This window comes from Prinia subflava, chromosome 4 (assembly GCF_021018805.1).
Source record: "Prinia subflava isolate CZ2003 ecotype Zambia chromosome 4, Cam_Psub_1.2, whole genome shotgun sequence".
In the NCBI taxonomy this organism is placed as follows: Eukaryota; Metazoa; Chordata; class Aves; order Passeriformes; family Cisticolidae; genus Prinia; species Prinia subflava.
The window spans coordinates 29,363,550-29,375,711 of record NC_086250.1 but is presented as its reverse complement, the minus strand read 5'-3'; the positions used below and the strand labels follow the sequence as shown (position 1 = coordinate 29,375,711).

Below are 12,162 nucleotides of genomic sequence, written 5' to 3'. Positions count from 1 at the left end.
ATAATACTTGTGTGATACACATCAGCCACTGCTCCAGTTTTAGCACCTGAATTTGAAGACACAGTGTTAGACTTCAGCCTGAAAAGGAATGAAAGAAAGGAAAGGAGGGCTATCCCACAGAAATTCTGCTTCCAATGTGAGCTCCTCCTGGGAGCACTCTAACCTGGGTCCTGCCATCCCTCTCACCACTGCATGTTGCAAAGAGTCAGCAGTGCAAGTGTGCAAGGGCCAGATTCAGCTGCTGTGAGAACCACTCCTGGATGGGTGCAGCTCTAAGACCTGTTTTAATCTGCAGGGTTACTTCCAGTGCATCCCTGTTCGTAAGGGATACACAAGTTTGGGACCCCAGACACTTCTTTGAAAGGCTGCCTGCAGAGAGAGACAGGATGCAGAAAAGCAGACAGTAGTTTCATTGTGCAGGTGCAGCACGATTATCCATGTCTGAAGAAAAGCTCTGCAGAAAACAGGGCTCTCTCAGACCAGTTTCAGATTTCTGGATGAGTTTCTACTGGAATTATCCCCAGCACAAAGCTCACTATCTTCTGCTCTGAATGCGAGCCACATACGCATACAGAACCATGTACAGATAATATAACTATTTTAAAAGAGGCTAAAAATAAAGAGAGCACAGAAGTCCTCTTTAGAATGAATGGGAGAGAGAAAACCATATCTAGCAGATGACAATTCTACCAGTTAATGCACTTCTGGAAGACATTCAACCCTGTGATGTGCAGCATGTAAGAACCAAAACAAAACTTACATAACATTGCATTACATTGACATAGTTTTCTAGGTAGAGGCACTGGCTGGAATTCATATAAACATATCCATGGAAAAATAATATCTCATCCACATGTACAAGATTTACCAAATAAGAAGAAGTATCACAGCACTCGGCAATTATCATAACATGCACTTCATAAAGTGTAGCTATGAAAAACAATATCCAGTGTTTCCTAACAGGAAATAGCTAATATGGCTAAAAGTGGGTTTTGTTCAATTGTCTCCTGCCTTGCAAGGAAACAATCTTGTTCCATGGATACTACACAACACACCCCACACAAGTCTAGGCTTGGTAGCACTCCATATTTTGATTTTGATGCAGCACTAGGACATATTTCACATTGTCCTAATTCTTACTTTGCTCCATGTAAAGCTATTTCGGAAGCATTTAAATCTCAACCTCCCAAACAGAAATTTTAATTAACATTTCAGCTATGAAGAATATTTTTAAAAGAGTCATGGTGCAGCTCTTATCCTGCTAAGCAAAAATTCAAAACATTGAAACTGCATATTAAACATTACAAAATGGAAAGTGAGGGTCACCAGCAGCATCAGCTGTAAGCATGTGTAAGTATTGTTTGTTTTGATAGGTAAGAACTAAGCAAAACCTAACCATGAAATTTGTCAGCAAACTTGTATGGTTGCACAACACCTTGGAAAAAGACATAAATAAACCCAGCCTTTGCTGAGAATTTGGAAGTATTGCTTCCATTATATTTCAGGGTCTGTATACTTTTAAAAAAGAGTTCTGAATCAGATTTTAGTGACATCAACATAAACCCTTGATAAAGAGTTGAGCAAAGCATTCTTCTCTTTTCATATTTTTCCTCATGTGGTGAAACAAAAGGCATGAAATTATTCCAGACAGCTTGATCCAAACAGATAAAAGGAAGGAACTGAAGGAGTGCCTGACATTACAATAGATTCAATGTAAAATAAATTTTATTTCCCCAGCCTTTTATTGCTCCTATTCAATCCAGATACCTATGCTTTTTCTGGCCCTTTTGCTACCACAGCAATCTGCTCAAAGGATTCTCTCAAGCAGTGTCTATACTGTAGGAACCAGCTGTGGTTTGTAAATCTCAGAAGTTGGCATGTCTTGTCTTGACCTGGGGTTTATCAAGACCCAGGGCCACTTGTTGGCATCCAGCTTACAAGGAAGGAAAAGTGCACAAACTGCTTTCTCTTCCTTTTTCATCCTGCTGTAAGAAAAGAATGCAGGCAGACAGAGTGGGAGGGCATCACAATGTGGTCCAGTAGGTGCTCCCATTTAGACCTTGTAAGAAACCATACAAGTAAATAAATAACAAAATTAATCCTTATTAGTGGTGCTTAGCCATGATTTTGCACATCTTTAAAGGACTAATCACTCCACAAAGTTACAGGCAAAAACCAACTAAATTTCTGTCTGCCTGACTTTTTGATGAGGGCACATAGTGATAGGACAAGAGGCAATGGCTTTAAACTGAAGGAGGGTATGTTTAGACTGGATAGTAAGAAATCCTTTAATGTGAGGGTGGTGAGGCACTGGAACAGGTTGCACAGAGAAGTTGTAGATGCTCATTCCTGGAAGTGTTCTAGGCCAGGCTGGATGGGGCTCTGAGCAACCCAGTCTAATGGAAGGTATCCCTGCCCACGACAGTGGGGTTGGAACTAGATGACCTATCCCTTCCAACACAAAGTATTTTATGATCCTGACATCTTTATTAGCAATTAAATAATTCCTAAGTTGCAAAATTACTGAAAAAAAACCCCAAAAAAATACTCACAAATCCAGTTATGTGAAATGAGGTAGCAGAAATAACAACTTCAACAACTGCAACATCAGGCTGAGCAACTATCAGAAACTATGGCCTAGTGGTGGCTCTTAGAGAACAGCTTTAGTGTCTGGACCAGCAACAAGACTGCACCAGGAGGAATCATGAGGAACACAGACACATTGATTTTGGAAATCACCAAGACTTATCACAGCAAAGTATGATTAGAACTGCATGACCATAAGTGAAATTTTCATAAGTATTTAGGCAATTACATTCTATCTAATTTTTAAAATTGGTTAGGTCACAACCAAAGATACTATCCTTATTTCAAAACATGAAAGAGGAAGTGGTAAGTGGGCCACCAAGCACCTTTGCACTTTGTCAAATCAGGAGCACATTCCACAGAAAAGGAGTGTGCGTGCTTCACTTTCAGAGAAATGTTTTGATGCATCTTAAGCTGTAAAAGAAGAAATGTAAGTTCTTTATATATGTTTGAAGTAGGAAAAAAAGATCAGAACTCCCTAAACATACTGGACGATCTGTCCAAAGCTCTGCAAAAATTGAATATTTTAGGAATAGAAGGCCCTTCGCTTCAAAATGGCACTTAATTTATTTCAATGAAACCACTACAACTTACTGTGGGAGGAAAAGAATACAAAACCTTTACAGTTGGAGATGCCTGAGATGCCTGAGATGAAAAGTTCCCAAGAAAATCCAAAAAGGGCTGGCAAAGCCAGCTCCTCAAATTTGCTAATGTAATGCTAGCAGCACTTCTATTATTACATAATGGATTTTACAGGTATTCAGCCATTATTTTTTCAAGAAGAATCAGAACTATTTACTGTCTTAAGAAAGTTCCAGATGTGGAAGAATGTTAATTAAACAAGTTTTCAGCCCTATAGCTCTGATTTTAGTCATGACTGACTAATTATCCAGCTGTAGCAGTTGTAAGCCAACTGTTATCTTACAGAAAGTTATTAAAACCATTTTAAAAATATCTCCATTTGCTCAGCCAATCTAAACATCAGATTTTTTTTCCAGAATCATAGAAGTTGATTTAAATTATTTTCCTGGAACTGAAAATCAATGCTATGTGCAAGCAGGGTATTAAACATGGTTTAACGTCAGAGCAAAAATTACACCACAACCAGCAAAAGGCCCTTGTAATACTGCAGCCAAGCCAATTGTGTACTGTACCTTTCCAAGATCTCCACTGTTTAGAACCTTTTCAGATTTGGAAGACATTCCTGTTTGACATATTTCAAAAACAGTGTTATAATGCATAGCTCTTCACTATGATTAAATTTTTCCTTTTTTAATGAAATGGAAGATAGAAACTTCTGCTCTAAATTGTGTGTTTTCTCTAGTTATAAGAATAACTCCATCATTTTTGAGGCAGCTAAAGACCCCCAAATGTCACCAGTGCCCCTTAACCTGGTGGATTCCCATCCCACATAGTCCTCCCTAACTTCTTTTCTTGTTCTGCTCTGAATATGAATATTTTCAAAGTAACTTATACATGGTTTATATTCAAGAGAAACTTGGTGATTTTCTGCCATGAAGAACATTAACTACAAAATTAAATGTAGCATCTGAATGTAACTGTCATTATGATATACCATTGTTTTCCTTTTCCCTTCCCCTCCCCTTCCCTTTCCTCTCTCCTCTGCTCTCCTCTTCCCAAACCACTCCTAATCACACTGTTTCTTTACCTTACTACTGTGATGAGCTGTGAAACTCTTAAAAGAGTGACTGTCACACAGCACATCCACACAAATTTTTGTCATGCTCTCTACTCCATCCAGATGCAATGCAGCCTATTTGTGCTGCACCTGGAAGTGGGCTGGGATTAGGTCAGTTGGTCAGAGCACAGTGCTAATAAATGCCATGGCTATGGGTTCAACCCCTGTATGGGCCATTTATTTAAGAGCTGGACTTGAGGATCCATGTGCATCCCTTCCAACCCAGAATATTCAGTGACATTGAAGTGAATGAACAATGGTTAATGACAATTGACACAAAACTGTATCTGTCTTTATTGTTCATGCTGGTCAGGCTGATAATACTGCTTTGATTACAGGACTATACTAAAACCAATGAAGTTACACTAAATTACTACCTGTTGCCACACCCTAAAACTTGCATAATTAAGGTTTATGAGCTGCTACACATAGCATCTTTGAGTTCTGAAGCCTCTTCTCACTAAAAACCTGCAGAACCTTCTCACAGATTCGATACTCAGAAAGTAGAGGCAGATGGGAAGAACTGAGTAAATGTACTTGGCAGGATTCATGAACTAATAGATCCAAAGACACAAAACTGTAAATTAGTTTTCTTCTTTTTATATTAGAGTTGTAGATTTCAGTTCAATACTTCATGGATAGGCAGTCCAATTCTTCGTGGGTAGACTTCTTCCACCTGCCCAATATTTAGGGAAAATATTTATTATCATTCAAAAATAACAGCTGATTTCCTTGTCATAATTTCAGGGATAGATAGCAGCTTCTCTGAACAGGACAGAACCACCAAACATGTTTTTTGGTGGGTTTTATTAATCTCAAATCATAGTTATTACTTATCCTGATACCACTTTTATTCACACACTGACTCTGCTTCTTGCTTACTGTAAATCTCTGGTCCTTCTTTTGTCTGTGTACTTACTGATTCTGCTGGCTCTGACACTTTGGCTCTCTGTCCTGCTCCACCTTCTCCCCCTGGGTTTCCTTCCGCTCCTCCCTCTAATGGTTGCTCTCCCTAAATTCCATTCATTAGAGAGGTCAGGAACAGCATCACAGCCACATGGAAAAGTGTTTCCTCTACTTCCCATTTTAAGATAATCTCTGTTCCAGATGTTTACAAGCACTACCTCGTTGTGAATTGCTAGTGTGCCTTTGCTCTAAAATAGGCAACAGAGTGTAAGCGAATTAAACTGCAACAGAGAAAAACAGCAGAAATTGCCATGTTGGTTGTTACAGCTGCTTGCCACACCTATAATTAGCATGGTCTGACAATTCCCATTCAACAATGTTTTTTTTTTAGTTCTGAATACTTTGCCAGATCTCCATCCCCATAGCTGAAATTTTCCATCTGGGCATCTGCTTTGAGGCAGTATCAGTCATAATGGAGCAACAATGTGTAAAAATGCACCCAAAGAAAAGTCAGCTTTGTCCATATTTTGCTCATGTTAACAAATGAAGGTAAACTTTTCCTTTGGGAGCTTTTATATTCCCATATTTAGAGACAGACATTTGAAGCTTAGCAGCGAATAGCCTGGCATGAGAAAACTTTTTCTCACATACATGGGAGGAGAGAAGACGTGGAGGAGGGTGGCCTGGTACAGGTATCTTGAGGATTGAGTTTTGGAGGAGTAAAAAAAGGTCAGAGTGAAGAGGAAAAATCTGCCTACACAAGGCAGAGAGATCGAATCCCTCTGAGATGTGCTCCCCTTCAGAGGAGGCATCTCACAATTCTGCTGTAGCAAACATTACACAGGCAAACAAACTCCCTTCACCTTGGGGAAGGCACACAGGAAGGATGAGTCCAAGTCCAGTTAAACTAAAGGCTTCAGATGGCTCACACAGGGTATTCATATAATTGCCATCTTGTGCAGCTGCTTCTTGGTATTTAAAAATCTCATAAAGTAGGCCTTGTACTGTGAAACATTTTCTATTCCCCTTTAAAGCCCTGTGAAGTGGCACACAACAAACCTATCAGAGAAAAAAAAAAACCAGCTGAGACTGCAGAAAAGAACAAGGAAATCATGCAGTTGTTTGCATCACCCTATGTTCACTTCTCTTGCAATACAATATATTAGCTTTACAATATAGTTTTCCAGGAGTTTTCAGTATGTATACTGCAGGAATACATCCCATTGGTTTGCAAAGACCCTGTACCTCATCCAATGCACACCAGATCTCACACAGAGATGCCTTCCAGAAATCAGTATTGGCTCTTCAGGCTTGCTTCTTTTTCTGCACAAGTTGTAAAGCATGTGGTAAAGTAGATTTATGTCTTCCAGAACAGAAAGGATTGTTCCACAGCTGAACACTTCCAAGAATAAATGGATTCTATATTTGTCTCTGCCATAGACTTCCACAAAAGGTACTTCATAGACCTGCGTTCTTTCAGAGATAAGTACAGCTCCTTAGTACATGTAAAGAGTGAAGTGCCTGTGCTTAATAAATCCCTTGACTATGCTTGTTTTTCAGCCTGTCTGCTGTCTTGCCCCCAAATATCTCAACTGGAATCTCTGCTACTCAGAACACTGGCAAGCTAGAAGACTCAGAACAGGAGATGGCTGAACTGACATGTCCTAACTACCAAAAATGTGGGAAGCAGTCAGTCTGCAAATCCTTCAACCCCACAGTTAGAACGACCAGCTACACTGAGATTCAGATACTTCTGAAGAAAACATTTAAAGACAGGAGAATACGGAATGCATTTTTCACTTTTATCTACTTAACTGCAAAGTCTTAAGTAGAGACAAAATACCCTTTGAATTTCCTGCAGCTGAAACCATTCTTATTTGCTCCTTTTGGTAAACTTGGACAGCCACTGCACGTGAAGCATCCTGTAGGTAAACCACACTTTTTCTGTCTTTGTTAGGGTCCTAGGTGCACCAAGATTCCTTACTGGTGTTGATGAAACTCACCTGGGTCCTCTCCCACCACCCTGCCCAGGGTCTAGGACTCCATTTCAACTCAGTTCAGAGTCATCAGTCCCTGAGCCAGAGATGTCACAGGAGTGCCAGCCTCTAGCCCAGCCTCTTGCCTGGACTTCAAATCCACACTGCAGCCTTGCCTCCAACCCTGTCTCTGGCCTCATCTCCTTTTGTTGCCAGACAGATACCGGGGATAAATCTTGGGTCTGGGTCATTACTCCTCCAGTCTGGAGCTGCTGATGGGGCCCGTTACCTGTACTCAGCTATGCCCATCATAGGTCTCATTGGAAAGTACCCCATTTGTTAGGGCACAGTCTGAACTGGGGTGACTGTCAGCCCTTAGGTCCCTGTCCCACAAAGCAGAATGTGCTAAGGAGTACTAGACAGCCTACACTTGGGTTCACAGACCCAGTCTCCAGCTAGGAAATAAGTCAAGCTGTGATAAGAGATCCTTCTCCAGAACACCAGGTTAGACAAGCACTGCTCAAGTCCTGCCTCTCCTGGACACAGGGCATATGCCCAATTAAATTCCTGCTTTCTGTTTTTTCTGTTTTATAACTACTGTTCACTTACAAGAGTCAGTGCTGACACTAAATCTATGAGAGCCGATGTTCCTCACTCATCTCCCACGCACCTCCCCTTTTTGAAGGGTACAAAGTATCATTAAAGCACCTTTTACAAAAAGCTTTGGCAGTGCATCAGATGCCCCCAACCCCAAGCACCTTTTCCTTTCAGAACCTGTATCTGAGTTGGACACTGACACCTATAAAAAACACTCTCTTGAGTGTCAGTGAGCCTTCAGCAAGGCTATAAAATAAGGGCACTGACAAACACGTGCCAAACACAATGTACGTCACTTTGTGCATCTACAAAAAATATTCCTCATGATATAACCAGGGCAGAAATCCTATAGGATTCCTCAGCCTCTTTTGCGTCAGCCTCCTATCAGAGTTGGCATTCAGTATTGGCTTTCCACCTTTTTCCATCCGTCAGCTTTGACAAAGAGAATTTCATCTGCCTCTTTGCCAGTTTTAACACCAGAGTCAAGATGCTGAGTGGCCACAATGAGTGCAAGCCCTGTGATGCAGTTTGAAGTAAGTAGAGACAATGTTTTCCTGGAAAAACGTATCCAAAACAAATGTAAGCCCGCTGAACCTAAACCAGGAGTCTACAATAGGACTGGTGATAGGAAAAAGGCCTGATAATTAGGTCGCAGGATGCTCACCCCAGCTCTGCCACTAACATGCTGTATGACCTTGAGCTATTTCTCTCTCTGCTCACCTCTGTCCTTGGCTATTCCAGTTTGAAAGTTAATGCCTTCCCCACATACCTCATTTGACCAATCCTATTACCATTCCCAGCACATTTTACATGGTGCAGTCACCTCCAGTGAGATGGCACATTCCTGTATGGTGAGTCCACACCAGGAAAATATGCCTAGCTTGGTGGTGCTGGCTGGCTGCTGGAAAGGAAGGTGTGCATTCTTGGCAGTAGCAGCAGTGGTTTCTGACTCTGTGCTGGCCCATGGGTGAGTGCAGGAGGAGGTGTATGGGTGTCTGACAACCGCCAGAACATCTGCTTCCCATCCTCCCACAGATAAAGATAGCAGGCTGGATTTTGTTGTGTGTACCACATAGCTACAGCACTGCTAGAAGGCTCCAGCTGGGGACACCTGCTGTGGCTGACTGAGCCAGTGCAAGCCCAAAAAACAGGTTACTGCTGTGAAGGAAGCCCAGTCCATCCCTGCAAGGCCTCACTGGACTTGTGAGACAAGGGCAAACTCACCTGGCACCAGACCAGGAATGAAGGCATCCCCTGGCTCTGCAGGGTAATATCCGGTGTTCAGCTGTGATACCCTGAAAAAGACAATGCTTGGGAAGATGCAGCAAGTGTGGGGGGAGCAGGGAAATGCCCAAGGGCAGCCTCCAGTAACCTCAGCAATGGAGCAGTGTGAGCAGAGGTGCTGCTAGGGACAGTAGGCAGGAAGTAACAGAACTAATCAGCACATTTGACTAACGACCTTGATTGCTAAATACATTTCCAAAAAGCCCATGGGAAGCTCTTAGAAATAACATTCTTACTGAAGATGGTACCTATTTCTATGTCTCTTCTGACTGCAAAGAATGTTTCATTTTATTTGTATTCTTAATACTGAATGAGCAAATAAGGAGTCATGAAGAGGAACAACAGAAATCTGCCTCTGCAGAGACATTTATTACCCATACCACTTCTGCACTAGTTTCATCACTGGGGAAAGAGACAAATTATTAGGTTGCCACTTGCAGGTCCCAAGACCTTTCCTCTAGTGAAACTAATAATGTTAGTGAGAGCATATGACATACAGTGACATGTCTCTGGCCATCATTACGTCAGGAGTTCAGGGTACAGTGACAGGATAAAGATAAGTAAAGAAAACAGTTCTATTCTGAGATTTTAGTCTATGTGGTATAAAATTAACTATTTTATAGCAACTGGTTTTGTTTTCATTAAAAACAAAATGGGCAAGTAATTATAGTACACTCTTCCAGTGTATTATTCTGCTTTATCTCAAAATTTCTCCATCCTAAAGTAGATACTTTAAATATTTCAACATTTGCAGCTTCTCTTATCTCCTGTTTTGATTAGAGCCATTAATAATAGCATTAAAGAGTTGAAAAGAGAAGACAAACTGGGAATTCAACCACTAATCCCAAAATAGAAAAGGAAAAGATGTTACTCTTGTTTCCTGACACGAAAGGTCCCAGGAGGAAAGACAGCAGACTGAAAAAACGAGAAAAGCCTCTTCTTTCTGTGACATTTTTCAGATTTTTTTCCATTTTTTCAGACCAAAATATTGTCAAAATCAAATCCTTCTTCCCAACACTTTTGCATTAAAATAGCATTTTCTAGTGGAACAGTTCTGTCAAGATGTCATGACCAACTCTATTCAGCAACTTCTGTTGCCATGGAGATCTTATCATGGTTACAAATACAGCATTAGAAATAATATTTTCTCAGCCAAGCTGTTCCTTGCTTATCCAGCAAAAGAGCTGCTCAAATCCTTGCTCCCAAAAGCATTCACCTGCAAGGAGGGAGGGGTAGGACAACCTGAAGTGGAGATTGCAACACTTCTCAGGAAAGTTGATACATTTTGAGATATACCTAGCCTACTTAAAACAGTTATTCCTGGTTCTATTTTTTTAATTATCTTCCTTCCTAGATAAACATATCTGGGAATCTCTAGGCTCTGAGTAAATGTTTGATAATGTTTTCCTCTAAAGGTAACAAGCCAAATTCTCCATGCCTACATCTGACTTTTAAGCTACACCTTCTTCTTTTTCCCCTGGAAAGAAAATAAATCAATCCTTTCTTTTATGGTTTCAGTTTATATTGCCTCTATCTCTGTCTATTTTTAGGGATCAGGGAATGGTAGGCAGCAGATAGCTGTTGATACCCAGCAGTGCTGAGTGAGAACCAGGCTCCAAGGATAGAAATTAAACTGTGTTTGTTATTAGTGCTTCCAGTTTGAACCTTCAAAGTATAGATCACACCCATCTAGACAACGATAATTTAAGTTTCTCAGACAATGACGTTCTTGCCTGTGTTTGTACATTCAGGTAACAGTCACTGGCTACATCACCCCTGACCTGATAACACCAATGAAGTAGGGTGCTTAAAGCAGTGTTCCTTATATCCCTTAGAGGAGTTACTCTGGGACATGTCTGTAATATGAGACAGACTCACATTCTGCTTTCATTCATTAATAAGAGGGCTGCCTTTTTGAATCCAGACATCCCTCATTCTGTGTCTTTACTGACAGCATAGTTCTCATGAAGCTCCCTGATTACCAGCTCCAAAACCAGAACCTCTCCACCTATCAGAGAAATGTCCGCAGTATTCCTTGCCCTAAATGCACCCAATGACACTTTTTCTGGTCTACAAACCTTCAACAATATGGCAAACCCTCTTCTAAGGCAACAGGAAACAGACCCAGAAGTATCACGGCCATGGGACATCAGGCACTCATCCAGTATAAATTCACTCTGCTGGTTCAAATGCAATAAGGCAATTTTGTTGGATTAATTTTGACCTGGCAGATTTTATGCCAGATCTAGCAGTGACGAACTTTGCAGAGCCCCTCTGAAGTGTGGCTAAACACACAAAGCCAATATCCACACCAGAATGTGTTCAGCAGAAATGGGCTCATGTGCCCACCCATCATCTGGCTCAGGTTTGTTATCCTGTGTGATCCAGGAAGGGATATGTTGGGCAGGAACACTCATGGTACCAAGGCTGGGGGGAATTCACAATCCATACAGAAGTGAAAGATTCTCCCCGGATGGTGGGATTACGATTGGGTCTCCTGTTTAAGCCAGAATCACCTTTGGTTTGCTCTCCTCATAAGGGTGCAGGAAAGGGCCCACAGTCCTGCAATGCAAGCTAACTGGTTGTACCTTGAGAGTTTGGCACCAGTCCTCTGAAGTAGGGCAGTTTCCTCATCCTAATGAGAGATGGACTGGAACACGCCTTGGTGACAGTATCTGAACTCTTCAGAGCAGAACATTTACAATGATTAACAGAGTCTATCATTCTACTTGCAAAACTATTGATGATAGGTTTATCACTCCTCAAATATGTCTCTAGGTTTGAGAATTTTTAGCCACTTGTGGTTTTACAACTTTCTCAACCTTTGGCCATGCTATGCTTAAGCAATTCAATAAAAATGACTGTTTCAGCAACACCTGAAGATAGGAACTAGGGAATAACCAGTGAGCTTTCAGTACCTTAGCGGTCAATAGTGGTATAAAAAAACTTCAATCTGCTCACAGGGTGAATCTAGAATGCTCTCAGAGTCGCCTTATTGAAAAAAAGATGGTTAAAGAGTAATAGTGCATGATGTCTTTTATGTAAGCCCAAGGAGGAAGCAAGGAAGCAAGTAATGGGCTACGCCCTTGCTGGGGAAGATGGGAAATTTAAGAC

General features: G+C 41.2%; 1 long non-coding RNA gene across 2 annotated transcripts in view; it reads right to left on the bottom strand.

Moving 5' to 3' along the window:
* LOC134550063 (uncharacterized) overlaps positions 1 to 12,162 on the bottom strand; it is a 139,594-nt gene that overhangs the window by 35,448 nt on the left and 91,984 nt on the right. The window lies entirely within an intron of this gene.